The 17,468-nt window shown below is 32.6% G+C and overlaps 1 long non-coding RNA gene across 5 annotated transcripts in view; it reads left to right on the forward strand.

The window, feature by feature from the left end:
• The window catches only part of LOC146996814 (uncharacterized), a 970,208-nt gene that overhangs the window by 87,009 nt on the left and 865,731 nt on the right, over positions 1–17,468 (forward strand). The window contains exon 2 of one of the 5 annotated variants that reach the window (XR_015041692.1): positions 12,852–15,208. The exons of the other annotated variants lie outside the window; for them this stretch is intronic. This is a non-coding gene — a long non-coding RNA (uncharacterized LOC146996814). Of the gene's footprint in view, positions 1–12,851; positions 15,209–17,468 lie in introns of those variants that run through there. 5 annotated transcript variants of the gene reach the window in all.

Genomic DNA, 17,468 nt, shown 5'->3' on the forward strand with positions numbered 1-17,468 from the left:
TAAAGTCTCAATCTCAAAATAATAAAAGAAAGCTTGAATGTATGATGATTTGTCTCCTTTCTGTTCTAAAGTAAAACAATAGGTAAAATAATTTCCTGGGCAGAGGAGCATATTTTAAATTTGACTGCATTTGAGTATTAATTTTGTTGAATTCATATAAAATAACGAAATGTACGTGATAAAAATTGTAAATTCATCGACTTTAAGACAGAAGTGACAGATCCTTAAAAAATTTTAAATTAGTTATGAATATTAGAACTTGAAGCACAAGTTTCTTCAAATTTTCTAAAATGTAAATTTATAAAGAAATTTATAAATTTGCAAAATATCAAAAGAAAAGCTAATTAAAAATAATTGCTTTTGTTGCAATTTTTGTTGTACTTGGATCAGCAATATCTTTTCGTAGAAGGTTTGAGTACCGTAATTTCAGTTTTCTGAAGATAATTAAGCGTTTCATGTTTAGGGCATATGTTATCGTTGAAATGATCTTGTCCCTTCCTAGCTGCTTTGATTTAAAAGCAGTCTAGAAAAATGTTTAAAAAAACTGAACTGTTATTCAGGTATATTTTGTCAAATTTTATTCATTAAATCACTTCAAAAATTCTAACTCACTTCGCTTAGTAATTTTAGTTATAGCTTCTTATACAAATATTTTTTAATGCAAATGTATCCATAATGTGTATGTAATAAATGTAAACATAATGAGTAGTTTTAAAAAATATGCTTTCATCTTTTTCTTTTTTCTTAAAGTCTTAGACTTCTAACATAGCTTTAATTAAAAAAATTAGTATAAACTAAATATTTCTTTCTTATTGTTATTGCTACGTAATGCATTCCACAAATACGAGATTCGGATGATCCAAGAAAATCGATAACGTTTCATCAGCAAGGTTCTCTCAAATTTAATAAATTACTTCCTCTGGAATTAATTTTCTCGAATCCGAATCCTTAAAGATTTAGATTAAGATTCGAGAAAATTTTGCATGCATCTCTTCTCTAGTCTTTAGTAATTCCCTTTGCATCTTTCGTGATTATACTATGACCACTCTGTTATTAAGCTTTATTTGCATCCCAATTTTAATTTTTAAATAAAATAACACAAATAAATTCTCCCCTTTTCCGAGTAAAAATGAAAACGGAAGGGAAGCTAAGTACAAATTTATTATCTTTTGCAGATGCGTGTATGAGACTTAAAAATGAATTAGCTCGCTAGAAGTCTGATGCCACGCACAATCCTTAACGATGACAAAACCGTCGTTAAAAGTCCAATGACACCCACTTCCTAGTGCTATATATTTGTCGAGGAAGGGAAGAAGGTGCACCATATGTTGTCTACTCATTCTCGTTTTTCTAGCGTAGTGAAAAATCCCACACATTTCACTCGCTACCCATATAAGGACATAGATACTCTTCGCACCTACTACATTATTTATATTATCCCATTCATAAAGACGCCTACATCAATTTCTATCTCGCAGCAGTCATTTATACTAGGTGTCAAGAAACGCCCCACAAGGTCAAGATATCCCCATCAGCGTTTCCCCCTCATCTTGACTGCATCCGCAGAAAAGTAGGACCCATTACCAATTCAAAGAGTTGTAGGGTTGTAAGAATCTTTTTCATAAATGATGTATGTTTGAGAAACGTGTGAACAGCGATGAGCTAGTTTTCAAATAATTTCTCGGCGGAAAAGTGAAAAAAAAATGTCTTATCGGTGTCTTTTTATTGCACTTCTTTGACGCATCGAAGGAAATCTTTTGGTGTTTGTTGTTTACAGTTAGCGGATTTCATGTCCCGCTAAAACAGAAAGCATTTTCACTTACGGGAAATATTTACTACAAGCTTGATACGCAGGTGACTCATGGAAATAAATGCATAGACATACTTTGAATTATTAAGTTGTAGAGACATTAGGATTTTTTTGGAGGCCGGAGAGATGAAAAATTAGCAACCGCCTTCGTCGGGGATCGAACCACGGGCATCTGGAATACCGGCTCAGTGTGCAGAACCACTACATCACGAAGGCACGCTAGAAAAGTGAGAGAAATACTTTATAAAGTCTTTTCTGATTGTCTGTTCTGAAATCAGGAGTTTTGGTGCAACTACTTAGCTTAAATTTGACTCAAGTGTTAAAGTGAAATCGACATACTGGGATCAGATCTTAAGTATTTTCTTTAATCTTACGATTTTTACCCCGTTTTAAAAATTTTTAAGAGTATTTTTATACTTTCTCACATCATCGTTTGTTACAGAAGCGTAATCATATGATAGCACAGATCTTGCCAAAACGAAAAATGTAAATTTAACGATGCTCTGTTAGACAAGAAATGGTTCTTGTTTCTTTAATATTATAAATTGATAAAATTTATATATAAGTATAGAACAAACTGATTATTAATATATAGCGAGCAAAATATCAAGAACAAACCCTTTAGTTTCTGATTTCATCAAATCCCAAAAACAACAACAACAAAAAATAGCATAACATGCCTTTTTTAAAAAAGCGTAGTTTATAAGATTCTATAACTAATTCTACCACTCTATTCAATCTCCCCCTATATCCTGGAGAATTTTTAACGTCTGAAGCGTAAGAAAAATAACTAGACATATGCAATAACTAAAATATTTCTTGATAACAGAGTTGTTATAGATGTAATGGTAACCGAAATGTTCCTGCTTTCCTCACGAAATAAAGAACTGCACTCATGTCCATAAATTAAGGATAATTCGGAGTCACGCGGAAATCGAACTCTAAAATAAATATATCACCTGTAAAATCACTACACACATGTTCAAGAATCATATGCAAATTTTAGGAAGTAATTTGATGACACCGATGGTTGTAACAATGACGAGAGTGTAAGAGAGTGATATATAAGGAATACAGGCAAAGAAGTAAAATTGGTCGCAGGAGCTTTATAAGCATTTCAGTACAATAACCGAATAGTTATGACACAAAGGATGCATTTAGAGGATTTTTTACGTGGTAGAATTATCGGCCGTCTAGAATTTGGGCGTACCCAATTGGAAGTATCAGACGAACTTGGAATTGCCCAGAGTGTCATCTCCAGGCTTTGGCAACGATTCCAAGATGATGTTAATGTGAGTAGACGTTACAGCACAGGTCGCCCCAGAGTTACAACGCCGAATTAGGACCGGTATTTGGCAGTTTTTGCCAAACGAAACAGGCGGAGCACAGCCTCAGACCTGTCTCGTCAGCTTTCTTCAGCCACTGGTACGACAATTTCAAGGCAGACCGTGTACAGACGCTTAGGGCAGATTGGTCTATGTGCTCGTAGACCTGTCAGATGCGTTCCACTTACTGCAACTCACTGTCGTCTGCGGTTAGCCTGGCGTAGAGAGCATGCATTGTGGACACCACAACAGTGGGCTTGTGTGATGTTTTCCGACGAGTCCAGGTTTAGCTTAATGATATGCAGATAATAGATGCAGATAATAGATAATAGATGATGCAGGGATAAATCAAGTACATGCAATAAATATTTAAATTTATGCTGTTTTCCTGAAGTATTTAGTCGTTTCTAATTTCGCCTCTAAGAGTGAAAGTCAGTTATTTCGAAGCACTGATTTTTGTTTTTATATCTGATAATATGAACCAGTTGCTATCGAATAAATTTCCATCAGACTGTTTGATTATAATATATTAAATTATTATTCGCTCAATATATTTAAATATATATGCATTAAATAAGAACACACTGAACTTTTGATTGGATTCCTAACTGGTGCTGAAATAATACTTACCACTGATTACACATGTATATAATTGGCCCTGATTGTTGATTAACATATTTTATTAGAACTTAGAGGAAAGGAATTAGGAAAAAAATCGACACTAATTTGATGTGTAGTTACAGAGAATTTTCCTGATAACAGAGAAAATTACTGTAGATTCTTATTCCATAATTATTTTTTCTCCCCAACGACTGGACACTTTGTTAGCTAAGCACTCGTCGAGACAGGCCGAACTGCGCAAAATACTCCACAGGGGATGACAGATTTTGCATACGTTAAAAAGGAGAAGCTATGTCTAAATTTTGATTGAGAACGTTCACGTGAGATTCGACGTTTCGTGAATTATTTCGTAGTAAACATATAAGTAGGCTCGTAATTAAGACCCATGCGTAGTATTCGGTGGCATTTTATTTACATTTTACAGTACGAACAAGTAAACATATCGGAACATCAATTTAATAAAAGGATATCATCCTTTTGGCTTTTCTAACCGCGTAATGTAAGTGCGACCTTTCGTAGCTTTCCCGTCTTGGGAATGTGTGTGCATGGAAGAGAGCTGCGACGCGCCGGTTACCGCCTTTCCTTCCACTACCAAACCCCTCGAAAGAACTTTCGGCTTGCCAGTACTTTAAGTGCCCTCAATCCGCGCAGACAATATTTAGTTGCAAACAACCAAACTTCTTCAGGATTTGTACCCATGCCTAACAATATAGCAGTCAGCATGGCTAACCACTCTACCATACAGGGCGCCTCTTTACAGAATGAAACCCGTAAATTAGAAAACGATGTATAAATGTATGTTATTACTTGTTTTAACTTTTTGGACTGAAATAAAATTAAAAAATACACCTTAATATGCCTGAGAGTAAAGTAAGACAAAGGAAAAGTTAAGACGTTGAGAATAGGTAGACCAACGTTTCTTAAACTGTCTTAAACTGGGTTCTACGGAATCCTTGGATACGATGGGAGATCACTCGAGAATTCCGCGAAATTTGTGTGCGTTTTTTCATAACAATCAAGAAATTAGCTTAAAAATGGAGTAAAATTAACGCCTCTACCATGTTAAAAAAACATAATAAGAACTAACCTTCATTTCCACTTACTAATTTGGATTCAAATGCGACAATCTGACGTCGCGAGTTCTGACCGTGCCGTCGGGATAATTTTTGGTATTCTACAGCAGCCACACTGGAGAATCATCTGGAATCTCACTATCGGTTATTTCTTAGCTCATTTCTTTATCAATCATTACACATGTGAAATCTCACAGATCTAGAAATACAAGAAATCCCATATACTTGAACATAAATGAGTGCTTAGAGCAGCCGGGATAATAGACATTTGTCGATGTGTGTCTTATAAAATATAAGCTGACTGAAATTTCTTTATTTTAATTTTGTGTTTATTGATAAACGTTATTGGTTATTATGGCATCTCATCACACCTTCTCATCCATAGGATTAGAAGTAAAAAACGCAATATATCGGGAGCCGAAATGTAAATTATAAGAAAATCCAACCAGGACAACGGACAAACATTTATTTTTCAATGATTACATGTACAGATACCATGGGGCGACTGCACTAACATCTGTACCAATAGAGCAAGAGCCATGAGTGGAATAATTAATGGCAACTGAACAGCTAATTAAAATTATCCCTCAAATCTGTTTTAGCAACCACTGCATGACGCACTGCCAGGCAATTGATAGGAAACAATTATCCCCCAGTTATAAGACTGCTCTTGATGGGATCGTCAAAGTCATTAGCTTCATAAAATGTCGGCCAATAAATAAGCGTTTATTCAAAATATTAGGTGAGAACATGGAAAGTGCACATGCATCTTAAATCAGAGGGTTATCTTAAGGAAACTAAGCCGTATGTTTGTTTTAGGGACAAGATGTATGAGCTAAAGGACTTCGAATTAAATTCACCCAAATTCGTATTAAAAAGTCGATTATTTGATAGAAATTGGCTGCTTAAAATTGACTATTTAAGCGATATTTTTACAGAGGTTAGTGAACATCTCGTTAAAATTTAAGGAATTAACTTCAGGGCAAGTAAATAAATTTATTTACCTCTTACCAAAAAATTTTTGTTTTTAGGTAAAAGAATTTTGGATAATTTGGTGTGCGCTCGAACTATTTTGATTGCTTCCCAGCAATAAAAGGCTTTTCGTTACAGGAAGGGGTCGAAGAAAGGGAGACGTTTATTGAAGAAACTATTCAGCGGCTGAAAGGTTTGAGTAAAGCTTTTAATCGGTAATTACCAAATAAACAGCAAATTAAGTATCAAAAGGAATCGTGAATGAAAAAACTCATTTATTTGAGCTAAGATAACACACGGATTATTGGTTGTGTTAAGGCAACAAGAATCGGGGTAGTATTCCTAAATTTGCAGGACTACTTTCGAATGTTTAAACATAGAAGCTTCCAAATTGCAAATATTACGTTGATTCTTGTTGCCTTACGCCTCTAATAACCCATTTATTGTCAATGTACGATCTTGGATCATGTCAGAAAAAGAATGCAAAACTTTTATTTGAATGACATCTGATTCATCTTTAGAAGGAAAATTTAAATTAATGTCATTAACGGAATTCTAGTACAGTTTAAAAATGAATATCCTAACTTGTCAAAACGTTGTCCTAACATTAAATATATCTGCGATGATAAAAGCATTACCACCCCCTTATTAAAATTAAAATTTAAAAGTTCTCTTTGCAAATACTATTCTAAGAGCCTTTGGGTTAATTTTGAAATTACTCTTAGAAGCAAATAAATATTATTTGAAATAATTGTCATTTTCGTTGCAAAAAATCCGTTTACGGAACGTTGCATTAAAAGCATACTATTGAAGCAAACCAGGAGTTCCACATAAAAGTGGACATCAAAAAAGATTCCATTTACAAAAAAAAAAAAAAAAAAAAAAAAAAAAAAAAAAAATTCCGAAGTAGACGATAAATTGTCGATAAATTTTTTATCAACAATTTACCGTCAACGATTTATCATTTATTTAAATAATTCATCTCGATTAATAGACAGCCTAGTATAAAGCCATCCTTTTTCTTGAGCAGATAACCTTTGTGCACTTTGCTGTAATAGATTAATCAAACAGACATACAGTGGATGGACAAAAATATGGAAACACCTTGTGAAATGCATGTTTGAAAAGAAAGATTGATTTTAATGAAATATGTAGGTATGTATATGCTCATTGCTGGTATTGGTAAAATACAAGATTTATTATGATTTATTTTGTAATTCTTATTTTACTGTTAGTGAAAATGTTTTTAGAGATTACTTTATTAGTAATGAGATATTATGATACTTAAGAAGGAAATGAAGCATTTGTATTTGTGTTTTCTGCACACATCACATGATGTGTTCAAAATACTATTATTCACGAAAATCCAACAAAATTATACATATAATAAGACAGCCTTCACCGTGCTTCTGGAAATAGCGAAAATTAACCAAGAGTAACTTGTTAATATAACTGTAATACAATCCAAAGTTGCCCAAATCTTCTAAACACCAAGAAATGCATTTTGCCGCTTCAATGTTTCTTAAAACAAAGAGAAAAATCGAGAAAGCTTGTATACACCTCCAGATTAAAATGTATAGAATTAAAAAAATTTTTTAGACAAAAACTAGTTAAATAAAATGTATAAATTAAAGTTTTTATTTAAAACATATGTGATACGTTTCCATTCTAATTTCAATCACTGCTAGTAATGATATATCATAATTACCATTTCTATAGAAAGTGTGGGTGATTTCCGTAGAATTTACTTTTATTTATCAAAATATTCAGTGCATCATCCTGACTAATCCATGATTTAACCAAGCCTCCATAATCTCATGCGGAGGAAAAGGTTTTTCTAATTTATTGCCTAAATTCTTATAAACAAATCCTATCAGTTCGGCAGTCAATGTCGCTAACCACTATTTCGGTTTAGCGACATTTGAAAACTTAAATGTGGAAAACATTCGTATTATATTTCCGCTGCATAATGTGGCAAACTTTACACAACCAACGAATTATTCAGTATATAAAGTTGAATTACTTAATGTATAGATTTTTTATGTGGCTGTTGGTGTGAATTGTGGCCTATGATCACGTCGGCAGATGACAAGTCGAGAGACGCATATACTCTTGGCTTCAAAACAAGTTCGGCGCCAGTGTTCCACATCCTATGTTAGTTACCTCTTCAGAGAAGGTTAATGTTAACCGGCTTTAATCGATATAAATATTTCTGTTCGTGTTACGCTTTTTCAAGATGACGACAAAATAAATACACGTGTGTTGGGAAAGGAGAAAGGTGATGGAGAAGATAAATATGAAGCCGATATGTAGAGCAAGAGCTAAACGGATTGATGAAGAAATGCAGAATTTCATAAGGTTTGCCGACAAATGTCCATCTATGTCCACACATAGTTTTACAAGGCTTCATTGTATATATAGCGAAGATTTAAAACAATCTTGTAAGAAAATATGTATTCGAAGTTTATTTGTTAATACTATCACTCTAAGAAATTCGTAATTTACATATGATAATATGTATAGTATTTTTATAATGTTGTTTGTTTTTGTATTTATGAAATGTAAAAATCATGGATATAGTTTTAAATAATCTGTACTTTTTATTCAGATTATTTGTTTAATAGTCACGACAGGTCGAAAAATATGACCAATGATATTTTACATGCTGCAATCTATCCAGAGGGCATCACAAAAAAAGAACAGATATATTCAATTATTCGGAAATCCGCGAGCACCCGTTGCTATCGTTTAAGACAGATTCTTTTGTAATTGACAAAAACCATTGCATACCATTGAGGATTTTCTAACAGAATTAAATTGTATTTATAAACTCAAGACCTTTCATACGAATACAGAAAACTCTAATATGATACCCCTGTTACCAATTCTACTTGGAGATACACATAACAGAATGTATCATGGGGTTCATTTGCCTTTCTGTTGATGAACAACAACATCTGTTATTAATGACAATTAGAGACCTTTTAAACGATGAATATTTTATTACAAATCCGTTTTCCTACGTTTGTTTTTATAAAAATGACTAAGTAAAAAGCAATAATTTTTAAAGGAGAAAAACTGCTAACGGATGCTTCTTGTGTTCGTCTGGATAAGATGTCTAGCATAAACTTCCGGATATTTGAAACGGCAGTTGCAGTTCGTCAGACTGCGATTCATGACCGCAACCGCAGAAGTCGAGAACTTGCTCGTAAACCCCTAATCGACCTCAGTCAATATAACACAGCTTGTAATCTCTTTTGCCCATAATAGATTTACCGAAAGAGCCCTGTTAAGCACCTGTGTTGGTCGTCTCTCCCCTAACGGTTCACGTGACATCTTTCCATAACGCCCCCTCAATTTATACGGCGCCCGCCGGATCCGCAGTTGACGACGCATAAAGGAACCAAAAGCAGAAATTTGCAGTTTATAGATGCAAGTGTTAAAAAGGATAGAGTTCCTGTTAAATTAATATCCTTAGGATAGATCTGCTGTATTTCCTTAACAAATAAATCTATAATTAAGCGTATTTGAGTAATGCTATGTAAGAAATTAAAGTTGCAAACTCCAAGAAAGGATTTTGTCCGGAAATTCTTGTAATCCGTTATTTCAGGCGAGTTTTTGGAATGAAGCTGTCCGTTACCGACAAGCAATTTTTCCTGGAAAGAATTTTGCATTTGCGCCAACTTGATACTTCCAGCGGGGGGGGGGGGACCAACTTTTGTCATTAGCTTTATTTCGGTTAAATTAAGTTATTTGAACATAGCAAAACATATGCAGGTTATCTGCCTAAGGAAGAGGGATACTTTCGTCGACGAGTTTCTAAGGCAGACTGACGCGTATTCACTTTAAATGCGAAAAACCATGAAAACCAGCCACACAATCAGCCTGTTTCGATGACGGTCAAACTACCGTAGTCAGAGGTCTTAGCCATTCATCCACTGATGGGACTGTGGTTCAATTTTTCTAAACGCAAGGAATATATTTTTAGGTTTAATATTTAAATTAAAAAAATTGATACATTTTAAAAATTCTTCTTCAATAATACTTACTTTGAAAACAAGACTAGGGTTACAAGAACAGTACTTTTACTTTAATGGCGGCCAATAGACAATATTGGCGCATATATTTTTCTACAGAAAATTGTTTGGTGCCATATTTTCCTATAAAGAAAATGATCCAATGAGGAACATTTTCTTACTTTAATTTATTTATTTTGGTAAATCAGGTTAATTTAATATTTTTTTTTTTTAAAATTACTTTTGTTCAACGGGTCTTTTTTCTTTCCTCCCCCACCATGTTAAATTTCTGCCAAGATACTCTCTAAGCTGCAAATATATGCCACTGCGTACTGTCTTTGAGAAACTGCACATATGCCATAATTTCTCTCTTACATAGTTGATAGCAATATGTGCCTCGCAATAATATTTCTTCGCAGCCATAGAAAAACTAGAGTAAGCACTGATCGCAATAATTTTCTGATGTTATTCAAAATTGATGTTATTGGAAGTTATTCTTCAAAATTCAATTTTAAAAATTTCTAAATGCCTTTTAAAAAACGTAAGACTAAAGCTTTTACAAAGTACAGATTTACATCTTTTGAAAGAATTCAAAATTCTATTGTCATGCATTCGTATTTTTGCCAATAAACATAAACTTTATGATAACCTTTATGCAGTTTGTGCCCTTACGAGCCGCGGAAAATCTCTGTTGAAGCTGCAAACGTCAGTTCAGTGTTTAAATATTCTTTAACACAAAAATTTTCTGGTTTTGACTGAGATGTCGCATGCAAGTTATCTTGCCAAAGGCCACAAGGCCATCCATCATCTATCGGTTGATATTACCAATAATGTTATTCCAAGTGACAGTTCCAAAGCGTCAGAATGCGCAGTTTATTATACCTACCTCTTGGATACGTATCTTTGCAGATACAAACCCATACATGTGCGGGTGATATTAACCATTCAGCATCGTAAGCACATGCATTAAGAGAGTAGTCATTGACACAGCAATCGATGACTGAGAAAGTGTTGCGTAGTCTATATTTTTGCTAGATGAGAGAGCTTACGAGGACATTCATCTCTCATAAGCTGTCTTTGCCTTTCATAAACTCTCTAAGAGATTTTCTTCAACCCAGATTTAATTTTGAAGCCAAAATATTGAATTATACTGAGAATCCTAAATCTGAAAATTCTTTATGATTTCAGTTAATGGTAGAAAGTACCATTCTTTCATTGAAATCTGTTGTATAGCCAATTTTTTGTATGATATTAAAATGCTTATAACTAATTTCATTAAAATTTGTCCATCAGTTCTGGAGATAATTCTTTTGATTTTTGAATATCAATGTATTACTGTGGGCAAGCTATGAACTATCTATTGAATATTTAAGGTAAAAAGTACCTCTGTACATACTTTTAGTTTGTAAATGAGGCAATGGTATACAGTGATTTCATAATTAGATTTCCAAATCCATTATGTTCAACTGTAATCACAAGGTCTGAACTAACTTTCTCTAGAAGTAATTCAGCAAACCATGTACTATCTTAACAAAATTATTTTTTCTTGAAATTTCCTTGTTTTTCCGTGAATTCAACTAAAGAAATAAACAAAAGGCCATATGTACTAGCATATCGTATTATATTATAGTTACCATATTATTTAAAGACAAAATACGGATAAAATTATAACTTAACAAAATATGAAACATTTACCGTCGAATAAATACTTATTCATTTTAACTGTACCACTCATATTTCCGAGGAGAATCAAGCCTTTTTATAAATTTGTGCCATTTTAAAAATTTTTTCATAGAATTCAATGCATTCTTCAAAATTCATTGTACTTTAAAACTATGACAGATACTGTAGATGATTATGCAGCCGAAGTTCCATTCTTTTTTCAAAGTTGTCATAATTTTATAAAGAATATGAAAACTTATATGAAAAAAATAAGACTAATACTTCACAAATGAAATTTTCAAGAGACTTGTGCATTAGTTTGAAGCAAGAAATAGGAAAACAAGTTAAAATTTCAGTTCTACCAAAATCAAAAGAATCCTTTCAAAGAAGAAAACAAACCGAAAGATCTTGTAATTATGTGTAATAGTATTTTATTATACTCAGAGTCTTATAACTTGAAAAATTCCTTTATATTCTCTTCTCTAAAAATTTTTAAAATGGCTATACATTTTCATTACAATCATTCTTATATAAATTTCAACAAAAAATCAGGAAATCAGTTCATCAGTGCTTTTTTATATATAATTATGAATAATATGACTTCAGCTTGCAATCTCTAAAATTATCTGTCCATGTTTTTGCCGCGATTTTATGTGAAAGTTAATTTTTCCTTGTTTTTACGTTCGCTTAAAATTTATGTCTATGTTTTTTGTAGACGTACAGTAAAATTTTGCTTCCCATGCGAAAGGTTTTAACAGTTTTAATAATGCTTGGTTAAAATAACTATCTATATATGAAATCAGCATATCCTACCAACCACACTCTAACTTTGAACTGAGGAACAAATATTCGAGTTAATATTGATATAAATGCTATTGTTATTGTTTCTCATTCTCCTAATCTGAACTGGAATCTCAGTCAGTTCCACGGATTCATCATGATCAACAGGAAGAGAGCATTTGTTATTTGGCAAGAGTATGAGTATCTTATATGATTCTGCTTAGCTTTATCCCAAGTTTGCACGGGAACATCTCAAAGAATCTTGTATCTCTCTTCTCTTGCCACTAGCTTATAGGTGGGGCTTTTGGCTCACTTTTAAGTGCCTCGAAGCTGTAAAAGCAATGCATATGTGTAAATATTCATGCCTTCTTCGTATTCGAGCTTGGATTCAACGACAGGGCGCCCAACTCCTCTAATTACTAAACAGAGTTTTCGAGTAGAAGTGCCATATCTAATCTATTGAAAACATCAACAGATTTATTAAAGAAAACTCCCGCTATTTAAGTGATTCTTGAGTTATTTTATAAATTTGTTTACTAAATTCCTTATAAACTGTTAAAACTGAAATATTGCCATTTGTGTGTACTTATAGATGGACTGGTAGGTGAATATGGACAATAAAGATGTTTGACACCATAGAGATGCGTTTCAGCATAACGTATCTTCGAGTGGACTTATGGATGAAGCTTTATCTACATATGAGACGAGCAACAGGAAGTGACATCATGCGCCAGCACGTGACCTTGTCGGGAAAGTCACGTGACCCTCGACGGGAAGTCGACTGGAACAGTAGTGGCTAAGAGAAAGTATATAAATGGATGATAATCTAATTTTTACCTCTGACCCGAATATTTCGGAAAGAGAGGTCATTGGAGTTATTTATGCAAGAGGAGTCATCCAATCGGGGACACAGCAACGCCTGCCATTCATAAATGCACCTGCGTAAATATTAAAAAAAATAATGGTATTCATTCATAGAAAAGAGAAATTTTAATGCCATTGAGAAAATAGATCTTTTATAATCATAAAACAGCTGCACCAAGTTTTTTAAGAGGGTTAATTTAAAAAATTTGAGCTATAAAGTTTTGCTGTTGACTTCTTTGTTATGAAAGCAATATTCTGTATATTGAACAAGCTTGGGGGGAAAAAACGCGATTTAGTTTGGCCAAACAATTTTTTAATTGTAAAATATTTAGACAGAATTTAGCATTATATAGCTGGCTTTTTTTGCTGTTAATTATAAAGCATTATCTTAGAAATAATGTTACATAGCTTTTTATTATTGATATTTTTCTAAAAAATATACTAATCTGAAGATAAAATATGTTTAATTAACTTAAAAAACATCTATCGTTTAGCTCATTCGCCTCTCATTACGTTATGCTACCACAGCATAAATCGTTTAAGAATCTTGACGATTCTGAAAGCCGTTGGATTTTTGAGTATCAGAACTTTAATATACTCATCGCTTAGCAACGGCTTCCCTAAATATTTATTTGTTTTTAAAGAACATGTACCTTTATTTGAAATGGTCGTACGTTTCTTATCTGTTATTCTTCCTATGCATTGCTTTCTTTATAAGCAGAAATAATTATTTGCACCATAAACATGTAAACTGCCTGTGACTTAGACCATATCAGAATTCAAAGACACAGCTTCTGCTTAGTATATGTCAGGGGTGGCCATAGTGCGGCTCTCGCAGGCAATTTGTGCGACTCATGCATATAAAATATATGTATGAAATATGGTAAACTGAAACTATTCAGTGTCCAAAAGGAAGTAATTAATTAGTTTAGACTCTTTTTACAAAGTTATCAGGGATTTCTTTCTATTAAAAACTTCCTTCACTACTTCTATAATGATTTGAATATGAACTTGTGGCTTTTAGAAAATCTAGATGTGGCTCTCGAACATTCCTGAATTCAAACGTGCGGCTCTTACTGACAGGAAGTTTGGCCAACTCTGGTATATGGGATGTTTTATAGATCTTTTACAGAACGTTTCATACATAGTTTAGCTGTTGTCTTTAGTAGTAAGAAGATGTTTAATAGAATAATAAATGCATAATAAAATACAGCAGCAATTATATCATAAATTAATAAATTAAAGTAATCCGTGACAAGTAAACAAATAAAAAAAATAAAAATTTGCTTATACAGAACAACTCCAATTATCCAAACTCCGACTATCCGAATCTCTGATTATACGAAATCGGAATTTAAGGAAAATTTAAGACGAAAAGGTAGTGTTGGACAATCAACGATTTTAGATATTAAAAGGAACAAAGCTACACTTTAAAACTCCGATCACTCCTTGAAAACGAAGATGGAAGTTCAAGAAAATCAACGAAGACAGCAACAAACAAAAATATAGAAGATGTCGTTTTCAAGTGGTTTTTGAAGCAACGTTCTATGGGAAATCCAGTTTCGGGTTCGATTCTTTGTGAAAAAGCTAAGATCTTAGCTCAGAAGTTTTCCTGGGCATCCTTTAAAGCATGTAACGGCTAGGTAAGAAATTTTAAGTGCAGGCAGCGGTGTTCCTCAAGCAGCTTTCTTTGACCGAGATGTTAAGCAAATAATGACTTTTAGCACTTGCCGCAAGTACTGCACAGTACGCTATTTAACATGTACGTAAAAGTGTTGCCTTTTCATTTTAATTGATTAAAACCTCATTGTCTTTAAAAATAGTCTTTTAATCTCATTTTCAACATGCAGTACAATCAGTAATTAATAAAAGTGTACGTAGACACTTTCTTCGGAAAAAATCCAATTATCCGAATTTTCGATTATCCGAATGGGATCAGATCGCAGTTAATTCGGATAATTGAAGTTCTTCTATATTTAGGAACATTTGGAACATTGTTCATAATAATATATTGGATATATTTTATATCAAATGTGTTTTAAATTATTTCATTCAGATGTATTATTAAAGAAATGAAATAAAGATTTAAATTACAAAGAAGTGCATTCTTTGCTTTTAAATCGGCCACTTTGTTAAATAATGTAATGATTAATTTATAAGATAAAGTAAAGATCTTATATCGCTTCGAATGGTAAGAATCTGGAAAGTAACTATTTGCCGGAAGGAAGAAACAAATGCTTTACGTTTAGATCAATGACAACACTCGCTTTCTATTATGGATAATAAATGTCATGGTATTGTAAGATAATATAATGATATACTAAAGCAACGGTCAAAAATTAGTAAAGTTTAATGACTAACGTAAAAAGTTGTCACGTTCGTGTATTCAGATCCTAACGTTAAATATAACAGATTATTCTACAAGTATTTCTTAAGGGTAATGCCTTATTCTTGCGATAAATTCAGCTCTTATGTACAGGTTTAGAATTACAGCTTTAAAATTCTTTAAATTAAAAAAAATATTAGGATTTCCTAGCATTATATATATATATATTTAAATCATAAAATCAAAATGAAGGAAAACTTTAAAATACAACAACAGCTTTTATAACAAAGTGCTATTCATTCACTTTTAAGAAGCGAGAAATATACCCAATCAATGTTAAAAAGTGCTAAACATTACACATTAAAAAATATATGATTCTGCATCAGTTGCATAACACGTGGAGTTAAAAATATCTTTTAAATTATTATTTGCAACAAAGTTTCAAATTTTCACAAAATTATTAGTTAAATATACTATCAAATTAAACCTATCTCAATTTATATCAATTAGATACATTTCAATAAAAATAAAATTCAGATTTAAATTATTAGGAACTACATTTATAGCTCTTAAATCTCCCAGTGTCATCGATAACAGACTGATTAAATATGAAAGTTAAATTTAAGGCCTTATGCTTTGCCGAATGGAATTACTCTGAGAATCCATTATGCGCGAGGGCGAGTGGAAGCTAAATTAAAGGTCTTTTGTTAGACACAATAGCAAAACTTACCAAAAGCTGCTGCTGAATTCCTTTCGTTTTTTTATCTATCAACTTCGACAGGGCGAGAACTTATACGTTTATATACCTCCTTTTAAAAAAAGGCTGGCGCTAAAAATATTTGCAAGTCTGAAAGAAAGAATGGTTTAGGAGATTTGCATTAAACATTATTTCAATTCATGATTTAATTTACAGTTTGATTTTGTAAAAAAATTCGAAGGAAGATGAGATTGCAAGGAAAACTGAAAACTAAGTGGAAGATCATTTCTATCATTTATCTTTGGCAGTTTTGATCATAGAATTGGCAGTTTTGGCGACGCTTATTTATCTATTATCATAGTACACAGGTGAATCCAAAATACACAATTTGCATACAACTAGACTAGACTTCATTGAGGAAAAATATTGGCCTGCATCTAAATATGCAGGTATTATACTTTTGTCTACTTCAGATTATGCTGCATAGCCGCATCATCATGCTTATTCATTTTATGCATATTACATATCAAAAAATATTTTGGCTTATAAAAATGTTGTTTGAAAATGCTGTTAACTTTTATATTTTATGTTTAATATAATGTACTATTAAGTTAAGGTAGTTGTAGCTGCAATATCTCGCCTCCTGTAAGATTTCTTTGAAAACGTTCCTAACTTAACTAATGCACAGTTGCGATTTAAGAGAAATAAATAATAATCTTAAAATACCTTAAGGGCTTACGACCTTAAGATTAAGACGTTAATACCTTAGGATTAATAACTTAAATAACCTTTAGAGAAACACACTGACAAGTCTGGAGAACGCGTCGAGCACGTCTTCTTTTAAAAAATGTTATTTTCATCGTTATGTTAAATAGCTACTGCACCAATGTTCTGTTTCTATACTTTGCCGTAAAAATCATGGGCACCAATGCAGTGTTACTACTTCCTCTTAGGGAGGAAACTAATGCAGAAACAGACAGGTGAACCCGTAACTAGCTAAATATCAACTGAGAAACTAAACTCTTAAGAGTTTGCTAATTACCAAACTTTTAGTGATCGTATAGGTAAAACGGTAATGCATTGCGTTGTGAAAATGCATCCGGGACCGCGCCGTGAGAGGATCGAATAAACAGCATGTAAAATCAATATATATATAAGAAAAACACATAACAGATATAAAGAAAACATAAGTAATAGGTTTCCAGATTAAGTACCAGTTTATTCAAATTCCTCACAATTAAAATTAAATCTTATCCTAATCCGAGAGTCAAACTTCTTATTTTTCTTACAGTTACAATTTTCTTATTTTAGACACAGGGAAT

The sequence above is a fragment of the Stegodyphus dumicola genome, chromosome 6, assembly GCF_044657685.1.
Source record: "Stegodyphus dumicola isolate Sdum_Otavi_A_Nest chromosome 6, ASM4465768v1".
NCBI classification, from domain to species: Eukaryota; Metazoa; Arthropoda; class Arachnida; order Araneae; family Eresidae; genus Stegodyphus; species Stegodyphus dumicola.